The sequence below is a fragment of the Pagrus pagrus genome, assembly GCF_965226575.1.
Source record: "Pagrus pagrus genome assembly, chromosome: 21".
Lineage (NCBI taxonomy): Eukaryota > Metazoa > Chordata > Actinopteri > Spariformes > Sparidae > Pagrus > Pagrus pagrus.
This window is the reverse complement of record NC_140208.1, coordinates 8,298,785-8,311,056: the sequence shown is the minus strand read 5'-3', so window position 1 is coordinate 8,311,056 and position 12,272 is coordinate 8,298,785. Positions and strand designations below refer to the sequence as shown.

The 12,272-nt window shown below is 43.7% G+C and overlaps 2 protein-coding genes across 8 annotated transcripts in view; one reads left to right on the top strand and one right to left on the bottom strand.

The window, feature by feature from the left end:
* The window catches only part of clrn3 (clarin 3), a 92,948-nt gene that overhangs the window by 27,956 nt on the left and 52,720 nt on the right, over positions 1-12,272 (bottom strand). The gene's annotated exons all lie outside the window — the stretch shown is intronic.
* Positions 1-12,272, top strand: part of ptprea (protein tyrosine phosphatase receptor type Ea) — a 59,416-nt gene that overhangs the window by 23,428 nt on the left and 23,716 nt on the right. For 5 of the 6 annotated variants that reach the window (XM_084341483.1, XM_084341481.1, XM_084341482.1 and 2 more), the window contains exon 2: positions 6,745-7,036. The gene's annotated coding sequence lies outside the window, so the exon portion shown is untranslated. Of the gene's footprint in view, positions 1-5,931; positions 5,957-6,744; positions 7,037-12,272 lie in introns of those variants that run through there. The other variant, XM_084341480.1, reaches the window with a different exon arrangement.

Sequence of the window (12,272 nt, the reverse complement as noted above, 5' to 3'; positions counted from 1 at the left end):
AAGTCATGTCTGGGTCTTGCGACTGAGAACCGGATTGACAGGCTCTCCAGACCGGTCCTCTTTTTCTTTATTGTTGTTCAGCCAAAACATTATATAATCCAATGCAAACCCATAAGGGCAGGCGCGTAGGAGAATGGAATATAATGAAAAAGAGGTGGACTCCCACACACTGTCAGCACAGTATTCGAATAAAAGACGCTACATTTCATCACAGACCTTCATCAGACATTAAAGAACAGTATAATAAGCAGAGTCTTTATACTGTAGCCACAAGGGGGGGAATCATTTGACACAACCGGACATTCAATAGCAACTACAGTTATCAGCTCTGGAGAAAAATAATGTGTTTAATTCAGAAATGCATCTATTAAGACTTTTTAAAAGAAGTTTAAAGTCCCCTGAATGTAGTCTGATGAGGTATATGATCTGCTGCTTTCTACTGTTCCATTTTTCAGGCTCAATTGTGATGACGAACGTGACACACGAGAGAAAAAACAGTTAATTTTTGGTGTTAAAGTGGTATAAGTCAACACACATTGAGCTAAATGCTAACGTCAGCGTGCTAAGATGCTCAAACTGATAATGCCAGTGTGTTGATGTTCAGCAGGCGTAATGTTTGCTATGGTTTTATCTTATCTAGTTTAGCATAGCAGCATGCAAACATTGGTTATTAGCATTAATTAGCCAGTGGGAATGTCATTAGTTTTGCAGGTGTATGGGCCTGACGATAGCGCTTTATTAGAAAGTCAGATGATCACCAAAGTTATTGCCGTTTATTCTGAGAGGGTGATGAATGTCTGTAGCAAATTCCATGGCAATCCATCCGATAGTCTTTCAGGAATTCGACTTAATCACACAGTATGTCATTTCTGCCCCTAGACGTCTCTCAATCAAAACAAAAGACGGAAGCGGCGTGGGCTCATGGGAGTTGTTGTCTTCATTGTTAAACAAGAAAAGCTATCTATGTGAGTCAGACAGAACTGCTCACAGACGCGGTAATGTTTTTAAGTTTTATTCACGTCTCGTTGGCTCCCTTTTGCCAATTTCCTTCCTCACTCTCTGACTCTCTCCAGGAAGTTATAGATAGATTTCTCTGGTATTTAACATTACTGGAAACACTTAGGAGAAGGTTGGTAGACAAGTCAACATAATGTATAATAAAGGTGTAGTTGGTTTTTGATGCAGAAACGTTCCCATATGGTAGCACTGGAGGAAAAGTCATCAAAGTAATTGCATTGTGTGGGAATGGGAATCATTTGACCTGCTGGTGTCTCTGTAGAAAAGTCGGGGGATCACCAAAGAGAGGAAGAATACATCCTCTGGGGATCATGAATGTCTGTTAAAGATTTCATGGCGATCTATCCTTTAGTTGTGGAGGTATTTCAGTCTGGACTGAAGCGGTGCATTGATTAATGTTAAAGGAAAGGAGAGCACTGGTTTTATGTCTTCTTTGATCACAACACAAAAGGAGAAGCTCACACTAAACTCCATTGATGTTAACATGAAATATGAAGCTGTTAAATATATTTTTAAACCGACTGGGAGTCACTGCAGCCGGACACAGCAGCGCTTTCTGACTTCAATTCTTGATGGACTTTAGACATTTTCCACATCTCAGAGGCTTATTCCATCACTCTATTGATTATTGATCTGAGAGAGAGCCACAGGTGAGTATTAAATCAGGGTTCTCATTCAGCTACCCACTAAACGAATAACACTATTGATGTAGTCCATCACGCAACACAGTCTCTGTAAATGATCTAGTCCTGCCTGGGCCCTTTAGGAAATTTCCAGATATTTGATTATAACAGCGATTGCCAAGTTTGGAAGAGCTGCTATATGATATTATCACATCCACATCCTGCTTGCTTTGGCTCGGAGCCACCGAGCGGCGCTCAGCAGACCTGGATGCCAAGATACAACCGGTGTGTTTAGACGTGAGGCGGACAGGCGAGGGAGGCTCAGGGAACAGAAATCATGCTCCTTGTTGCAGCCTGTCCTCTCACTCCGCAACATTGAGCTCGCAACGTGAGGACAGCTCATCAGGGACACGGCTCTATTCACATCTGATCACAGAGGCATAAATTCCACACGCACGCCATTCTCTCCTGCAGAGCCATTTATTATAATTTCTGCGGCTGCAGTTTTCATCTTGGGGCTGATTTTGTCCCTTTTAGGTTCGCCCGTAAACACCATAAATCACACTTCTCTCACTTTTTACATCTCTCTAACAATGATGTGGTAAAGCAGGCACTAGACTGCCGCCGCTGCTCGATTCTAATTAAAGCCTTATCATTAAAAATTTAACACCACCTTATTACTGTACATCTTATTATTTTCCATTACCCAGCATTCAGAAAATAGACTCATATTTTCACTGTTGCCAAGGAAAGAACAGTTTAGTGTTTGAGGTCTTAAACGTCTTCAAGGTTAGAACGCTTGAATCTGAACATACTATTCTATACGCCATTGAAAAATGTAACGACATCGTGTGTTTCATCTTCACAATCACTCAAGTGAACAAAGAAACTCAGAGAAACTGAACAATCCTGTCATCCCCGCAGAGATCCATTATTGATTTGTTTGTGAAGAGGGCTTACTCCGAACAAATTTGAGAATCCAAACTTTTTAACAAAGCTGGATTTCTGTCTTTTGTTGTTTATTGCTGAATCCCCAGAAGGTGGTACTACTTTTTTTTAACTCAGGAGTCTTTATTTTAGATTATTTGAACTTGCCTAACCCCAGACTGCAAAAAGCTGCGAGGATAATGTCAAGCTGGTAATGTCAGGGCACAAAAACATCTGTTGATCTTTACAAATATTGTTCGTGATCATGATCAGAAATACAAGTTAAAATGAAAAGCGGTAAGATAAACAAAGTTATATATTGGTTTTCTTGTGGGTATATAGGAATTCAGATGTGATGATAAAGGCTTTGAAAGTCTAGGCTTTTTTGGATTAGGTACCTCAAAAGGTAGGGGTCGACTGATATGACTTTTTCCAGGGACGATACCGATGCCAATTATTAGAAATCAAGGAGACTGAAAACTGATATTTGGGACCGATATTCATCCGCAGTAAAAACAAAAATCTTTCTGTCAAAACATTGAACAATTGAACAATTAAGTACAATTTTCAGGTACTTTACTTGAGTATTTTCATTTTCTGCTGCAGCAAATTTTTAAATTAGTTTATTTTATCAGCAATCTGACAGAAAATCACAGATACTGATAATTGGAAAAATGCTGAATATCAGCCCCGATAGTTGGCCAGGCTGATGATCGGTCTACCCCGACTTGAAAGTGCTCAAAAAGTGCTTGAATTTCGCTCTCACAAAGCTGCTTAATTGCAACCCCTTAACACGGATTTCATTGCAAATTTTCCCTGTCAGGTTGATTTATTTGAATAATTACATGCCAGAGAAAGTGATTTTATTCAGGAATTCATAAAAAAGAAAGCAAAGATTGAGCAAAGTCGTAAAGACAACTAATTTTGGCTGCCGTCCTATCTTGTGAATCATCTCCTAACCCCTGAGTTTCTCTTCTGACTCACTGCGGAGGTCCTGAACTTTTCATAGAGGCTTCGTGTTTATGACAATGACTGGCAGGTCAAAGACGGCCTCTGTAAACACAATGTTGTTCTGGACTGATGCCGGAGCCCGATAGTGACTCCGATGGCTCCTCAGTGAGTGAAGTGACATCTCTCTCTCTCTCTCTCGCTCCCTCTCTTTCTCTGGCAGTGTGTGTGAATGTGTGTGCATGTTTGTGGCAGTGGGTCGCCCTCAAAGCTTATCTCTATAAATGGATTTGTGTTGGTGCCCGCGGAGATCTCGGTATGATGCTCTAATCTGATTGACCACAACCCTCAAGAGGTGGATGAGTCAAAGAGGCCAAGTCTGTGTGTCCGTGTGTCTGCATATAGGTGTACGAGGTGTCCATCTGTCTTTCAGCTGGTATTCGTCACCTTGGTTCTATGTATCTTCAGCTGACTCTTGTCGGGGGAAATAACAGCAGTGTGAGAGTTGGGGTGAAACTGTGTGTTTGAGTCTGCAGCTGTAAATCTAAGACGTGCAAGAGGTCCACATGCTGGCCAGTCCATTACACCCTCGGATGAAGCACGGAGAGGTTATATAAAGAAAATACAACATTATGTCTTTGAAGTCTGCACACAAGCACACACACACAGACCTGGCATCTGGCCTGCTACAGAGCAAAGATCCGACACAGTGCCTGAGATGATTTGTCATTTCTCTGTGCTGTCTTTTATGTGTTATGTTGCAGTGAAAACTCTTCAGGTTTCTCCATTTTGATGTGACACCCCACCTCCTGTTATTCATGCTAATTTGAATGCCAGGGGTGAGTCACATGACTTGACTCAAATCAGACTGGAGACAAATTACTTGAAATAAATTGACTTTTTGATTAAATATTTGCATTTTTCTGGATATTTCGAATTTATGTTTTGCCAAGTGCAGAATTCACTTTGTTTTGGAAACATAACTGGCTGATTTCAAGTGCAATGCGCTCTAACCTGGCAACCAGCTGGGATGCGGCAGGCCGCCAGAAGCTAACGCACTAGGACGCCAAGGGGGGCTAGTCTAAAATGGTAGCGCTCTGATAATAGCAGCTGTTTTGTACTACTTTCTTTTTTATCTTTTATTTCTTCTATACATTCATTACCTCGTACAACTTTAAGTTAAACACAACAGACCTTATCAGTCAGATACAGTCATCCAATCCAAATGTAATATGATTCTTGTGTGAGTACCGCCCATATTTATTTAGCGTTTATCAGTTGCACTGTGTGCAATCGGTGTACGACTGGTAAGGGCACTGAGGGCTGCCTCGTTCACCACACACTGTCAGTGATGACGCTCCTGCTTCCCTCAAATATACATAATAAAAATTGTGTTATTGTAGCTTAGAAAAGATAAGGAACTTTTTTTAACAAAGATAAGCGCGCAACTAAGACGGGGCGTTGAGGTAGGCGTCCTTGTTTGAATGAGTCAACCTGGGGAAGCTCTGTCGGCAGGTAAAAACCTGTTATAACCATTTTTTTCTCACTCCCAGTCAGGCTTTCTTATCTTTATCGAGTGTCCAGTGGCTGGGCGGGATTGTCGCTGCAGGAGCGGCGGCACTGGCCAAGTCGATACAGCTCGAGGGCACAAATGGTGACCCTTCCACACACAGACGGGACACATACAGATAGACTTATGAATTCAGCAGCTTTCACAGTGTTTTCCTCTGATCTTGTTGAGCATTACAGGAAGGTTCTTCTATTATTCACTAGTTTGCTCGATGTGATTCAACCCCCGTCAGACCTTGTATCATTTATTTACGACCTTTGACATGATATGTGATTTGAAATTCTGCCTACTGGTGCTTTCCAGGAACTAAGGTGTGAAATGTTAAACTGTATCGCGCAGGCTTAACGATATGATCTTTTTGTCTACTCTGCCTTCTCGAGCGCACACTCTTTAGCTCGCGCCGTCATGGAAATCCTCAAGCACGACGCCTCATTTTGCAGGGTGTCATAGAGCAAGTGTTGACTGCCTGTTTTCATTGAGAAGACGGGCGGGGATGAGCGCGGGCTGCAGGAGACGTGTCCATTCATTTATCGTTATACAGCCTCAGAGAAAGAGAGAGAGAGAGAGAGAACCCCCCCTTTTACACCTCCCCTGATCTGCTCGGCTAGACGAGAACGTCGCCATAGCAACCGCTCGGCATGCTTCCCCGCCGCTGGTGGATGGCAAACCTTGTATCTCCTAAATGTCAAAGTTGCGAGAGTGGATGAAAGGACGACTCGCGAGTGCGTAGTCTGTGCAAGGTTTCCCGGTTGCGAGAATGTAATCGGCTCACTTAAGTTGTCATCCAGGATCCTTCAGTTGAGGGTGAAAACTGCACTTACGAGGTTTTACGCACTGCTTTCCAGATACGTTCGCTGCTCAGCGTTCCCAGGTAGATAAATGTGTGCTCCTTGTCCCTTTATTTTCTCACACCCCCTCCCCTCAAAGGCCTCCCCTGGGTAATAGCAGGGATTATATATTAGGTGTCACCAGCGTGCAATCTCTACTAGAGCTTATGCACAACATATACCAGTAATAGACCAAAACAGAAAAAGAAAATTCTGTGACATATGTAACTTAATATGCTCGCGAGGGGACAGAAAGAGGCTCCAGATCGGGGCTGATATGCATATTCTTGTCATCAGTGGATTTGGAAAAACGGGGGAAACTTTAATTTTGGAGTTTTTAAATGAGGTTTGCCTGGGAGTTCGCTGCTGGATTTGGTCGACTAATTTGCATGATAGGCGCTCTGTAAAATTTCATTTCTCCCCCAAAATGAACTCATTTAACTCCTGACTAATTTACAAGTCTCTCCTTCACCATGGTTACATTTAGTGACCATCTGCATATCACCCTTGGGCATCGTCTTAAGACTTTGTGCCATCCTCGCCGCTCCTTTGCTGATGAGGAAAACTTCCCTCAAGGCTAAAAGTCATCAGTATGCACGGAGGGTAACATACAGAGGGTAAATGTGCTGTTTCATAATGCTCTAGGGTCTGCTTATTACTTCACAGCCTTCTCCTTTGGGGAAGCTGCCCTCGGCACTCTTCTTCTTGCTACATACCAGTTCTGCCCAAGACAGGAACTGCATCACAGCTTCTCCTCCTCATGTGTGTCTCAAGGTCTTTGCTGTGTAGTGAACATGCTCTTTTGTCCTCTTCGCTCTGTGTTTAAATAAAGGTGGTGAGCAGCGTCCCTGTGAGGCTTGCAGCGCTGCCCTACAAAAACTCAGGCTGGCTGCTGCTTGGTGAGCTCCTTGAAGCGAAGCGCTAAGACCCAGAACCCGCCGCCGCCTGGATCCAGGGATTGTCTCTCCTCGCTGGGCTGTGAGAGCGGACGGCACTCCCCTACTTCCAGCTTCCGTCCAAGTTCTCGCTGAGGGCAACAATGTGACTCCTGGACTCTGTCAGAACCATGTGACCTGCTATTATGGATCTGAGAATCAGCATACATTGAATCAACACTCATCCAGGTAACTGGCCTGCAGACACAACACTGCCTCAATATATTTAATGCTTAATAGCTGCTTTTTATGAGTTTTTCAAAGGGTAGTGTTTGGGGATCCTCAAAACTCCTTTTGATTTGCACAAGACTGTTTATTTTCTGTGTATATTAATAGTTTTATAACACGTTCCTGGCATATTTGTGGCTATTCAGCCACTTCCTGGATCTGCAGATTCATGGCTACAGCATGTTGTTTGTGTCAGCTGGTTAAAAGGATCAAGAAACAGGAAGTGGGACAGTAGTGAGAACAGAGGACTGTACAGCACAGTGTAGAGTAGTAAAAACTCCATTAACTCGCACATACTGCAGCTGATTCACATCAGCCATATTGTTTAGAATATAAAATATAAATTCATCTACTAGGAGTCTGTGAAATAGATTTGTAAGTGTCTGACAATGTTACAGCAACGATTCTGATGGAGACAGACCTTTTTGTTAATATCCTTTTCCTAACCAGGAACACAAGTCTCCCTCATGGAGATGTCCCACTCTGAAATCTTACAAGAGGTGAGTTGTTGCAGGAAGACGATGGTGGAAACGTGAGGCAGAGTTGGAGAGAGGACTTTGGCGATAAATTCTTGCGGGCTGGTCCTCAACGTCATGGCTGACTAGCTAATTTTGACAATCTAGATAAACTTTAAAATCTCACCTTCCGAGATTTCAGAGCGAGACTTCTCCTTGAACGAGACTTTTGTTCTAGGATCTCATTATTAAAACAAAAAGGTCCATCTCTGTAGGAACTGTTTCTGTAATGTTGTCAGAATCTTACAACCTCAGCCTGTCAGAGGCTGAAACAAACACCTCTTCCCTTTTTAGGGTCAGTTGGTTACGCTTGTTGTCTTGTTCTAGCATGCACACTTGCACTCACTTGAGATTTTAAACCTCAGCTTGAGACTAGAGTATTTTTGTTGTTGAGGCAGTTTTTTCCGAGGTTTTCGTCCTTTTATAATCACATTTTGATATTTAAGTGGCCGGCATAATTAAGGCTGAAGACTTACAGGTATCTGTATTAGGCATGATGGGCATGAGGTGCTTGTTTCTCAATTTGTAGTCTCCACCAGTAACTGAGGTCGCTGAGGTTGTCCCAGATAAATTGTCTGCTTCTGTCAAATTACACACACACTCACTTGGTCTGTATATTTAACAACCGATTCATTTTCCTGTTTTTACAATTCATGCCAACGGCTGACAGGAATTTCGCTGAGCTGATGTCACGATTAGCCATTTGCAGGAACTGCAAAAGCCCCTCAACACGCTTGCTGTTTTTAACAGTCCTCTTGTTGTTGTGCGATCAAATATTCTTTAATGACTTGTGGAAGTATTGGGCCATAAAAAATAAGGACAAAGGGAACATAGAGTAAAAGGAGGAATGGAAAAACAAAGCCTGAAGTCTAAGACGGAAGGAAAGAGAAAGGAGAGGAGACTGAGTGTGTTTGTGTTAAAATGTGTGGCCAAGTCATTGTCTGTCCGACTGTGTCTGCATGTGTACGTATCTTATCCAGGGGTTTTCTGTCAGGAGTGTGTGGCAGTCTTGCTCCCATTTCCCCTCTGGAGCAGAGCGGTACAGGAAGGCTGGCTGGTTGGCTGGCTGCACAGGAAAGGAAACGGTCTCTATCAAACGGCAGATGGAGGACAGCATGTGCTTACACTGCAGAAAACACGCACACACACACAGACATGCATGCACGCAGACCCGCATGCATGCATGCGCTCCTATGTGCAAATACAGTAGCTTTTATTAGAAGTGTGACCCAGATCGCACGCCGCAAACGTCAGCTGCGGAGACCCAGAAGTTCTCACCGACAGAGGACATCCTGACGTTTCAGATGAACTTCTGAAATGTTTTCATAACAGCAAAGATATTTCTTCTTCTCTTGAAGGTTGTTTTGCCCTCTCGACTTCTCTCAAAGCCCCCCCCCCCCCTCCACACTTTATTTATACTTTACATAATGCTGCAGTCCCCTGTAGCTCCTCAACCTTCAGCATCCCTATTCAGCGCTGAAAAACAGACCTGGGTCAGAAAGTATTTGCACAGAGGCTTTTGTTTTCATCTTTGCTGGAGTGTCGGCAAGGTTTTTGTTCACCAAACTGAAAGAAATCTGATTATGTAATGTTGGTAACGACTTTCAGACTCTGTCAGGTGTTTGGCATGAAACTGTGTTGATTTAGTTTTCTGTCTTGTCTCACAGACATAAGCAGAGCTGAGATCTTGACCCTTGTGTTACCTCGGTGGCCTGCAGGTCAAACACATTTGTCTGTTCTTGAGATTTAGTGATACTCAATATGTCACCACCTCCTCCTTCTGCCCCCGCCTGGTGTTTATGTCCATGATTTCTGCTGCCCTGTCATGCCTCCATGCCTCTGTCAAGACCTGTTAGTGGCTGCCCACGACTCTCCCTGCATGCCGGCCCGTCTTGCAGAGCTTTTGTCAGCACTGTGTGAACACTGGATGTTGCACTTCCTTTTTTCCAAGAGGGCAGCGAGTTCTCCGAGAGGCCTTCGACGTAGAACACTCATTCGCTCTCAATATGGTGTGTATGTGCGCGTGTCCTTTCTCATTCGCGTAACAAGCCTGCTTAGGCGGGAGGACAATGAGGCTCACTATGGTGCCTAAGGCCTCGCTGAATGACTCATATTTCTATAGAATTCAGGCAAACAACAGGGTTACACAATCTTAATCAACAAAAGTGCTGCTCATAATGTGCTCCGCAGGGGCCGTGATCCTGCAAAAGAGGATTGTGAAAAACGTGTCAGGTTGAGGTTTGGGGTAACATAATTACTGTGCTTCCACTTCCAGTTTCTCCTAGAAGGCAGGCTGCTGGAATCGCCGCGCTTTCTCTGTGAATCTGGACTGCTAGGCTGTGAAAATACCAGTTGTTTTTGTTTTTGCTTGTCAAACCTGTTGTCGCCGGATGGGTGCGTGATGAAGGGGCCTGTTTTACTGGAGGATGAAGCGCAACACTGCGGCTTTCTGACAGTAAAAATCTCACTTTCCGTGCAGACGGTCTGGGGACGTGTCAGCAGCCAGAAGACTCGCTCCTTGTATCCCCTTTTTAAAGACTCACAGGAGGGATTTATGGTCTGCGTCTGCACTGTAGCAGACAGGTCTGCTCTATCTCCGAAGAGCAGCAGAGGCATGCTCCTCATCCTCGCAGCGTGGGCTGTTCACTTATCCCTTTCTGGTCCCACGTCTCCTCCTCCTTCCTTTTTTCCTCCCCTCAGAATCAAGTGGCTTTTTGTTCTCCCGCAGCGGTGCTTATCACTCGTTTCTCCACCGCTGTCCTCCCCTCCTCCTCCTCCTCCCCATCCTTCTCTCAGGGAATGAAAGGTTTTTTTTGGGGGGGTAGATCTTGTCTGTCCTGCACAGATCCCGAAGGAGTGTGGTTATCTCTTGTCTCTCTGTGTCTGAAAATAGGGGTTCTGTGCAAGATCCCCTCTCTTTTCTCCAGGGGGTGGTCTGTTTAGCCAGCAGCCTCTGCATCAGCGCTGATGTTAAATAAATCTCTCGGCGAGAAAAGCTTTGTGGAGTGTCATCATTACCGGCACTGACACTGCTATTTATTTTAATTTATTTGAGTGAGGTGGGTTTCTTTGTCCCACAGGACTCCTCAATTGCCTGTTATTTCTGCGCTTGAATAACATGACATAAAAATGAGCCCTGCATTTCTCCGGGGAGGCAGTCTGACTGCTTCTTAGGCTCTAAAACCAGGCTCCAAGGCGGCATCTGAGTCAGCTGTTATGAATCAGCGTGGAAACTACATTTTAATCTGCTTAATCCCGTTTATTGACCATTCAAACTTTGTAGAAAGGACTCTGACAAATTTATGGTCGGTTAAAGAGGTGATTTACCAACAATGTGACCACCAGTCATCATTTTGTTTATTGTTTCAGATTCAGTCTGATGCGTTAATGGAGTTCAGCAAATTCCAGAGGCTTAGAGTCAGAGAGGATGTGGTTTCTGAACAAATGACTGTGATAAATATGAAGGAAGCTTTCGGATCTGAAAGGTGGAAAGTGCCTTAACTGCATTTCCCTCCCTGACCAGCAGGGGGCGACTGCACTGGTTCCAATAAGAGGTCAGATTGCATGTAAGCTTATGAAAAATAATAATAATAATAATGATAACAAATTGAGCCTACTTCTCCCTTGATTTATCACCTCAGTAAACAGTTTACTAATGAGTTTATGGTCTCAATGTCTAGCTTCAAGTCTTCTTCAATACAGCATGATGTTGATTTTGCGATTTACAAGTTGCTACCACAGCGTGTCCTCTGGTTCTCACTCAGATCCAGTCAGGAAATGCTCCCCAGCTCCACCCTCTCATTCAAAGTGGTCACTTCTAGCTCCAAAAAAACAAATAGTTAATTATTTACCCCGAACTATCCCTTTAAAATTTTACAGAAAATAAATCTAGGATACTTTTCTTCGGGTGCAAGTGAAAGTAAACACAGAAAGATGTCCCCGAGGTATCCCTGTATCTTCTGACTGCACAGCACACTTCCTGGTCTACTTTCTTGTTGTTTACCTGCCGGTTTGTTTGCGTAGTGGCTCATATTTAGCCTGTGTGTGGCTGCTCGAGGAGTAGTAGTGAAAGCAGGACTGCACAGAGTTATTTTGTCAACAAGTTTCCAAATTGCAGTCAAACAATGCAGTTTTTATTGACTGCTTGGTTCTGATAAAGGGAGAATCCAGTTGTGGCTAATCGCTGGCAGTTTGCTGCAGCTACATGGATTTCCGGCTACTACTTTCTGTGTTTGTTTGTGTCTTTTGTTCAAAGACAAGCTTTTGGATTATTTATATTAATGTTATTGAGCATGAGGCTCGCACCCCTTCCCTTGATAAACGTCCTGTTTTCCAATTCTGTATAATGAGAGTTATCCTTGAAGAATGCACGTCCGACCTGCACTCATACCTCCAAAAAAGGAGCCTACAGCCTTATATTCAGTAGCCTAAGAACTCATTAGTTTACCACTGTATGTTTCGCATTTCTACTCCTCTTAATGGCCCTACTAGTTGAGCAGTAAATTTCCCATACATCACCACGCTGACAGGCCCCAAGCTTTACACACAATCCCTTCTTCTTCTTCTTCTTCTTCGTCTCTCTCACCTTCCCTCTACATGTTTCTCACACTAATACCTGTTCCTAGCAGAGTGCCGGTAATCACAGAGTGCTGGGCGATAATGAGAAGTGTCACAGCTCTGGT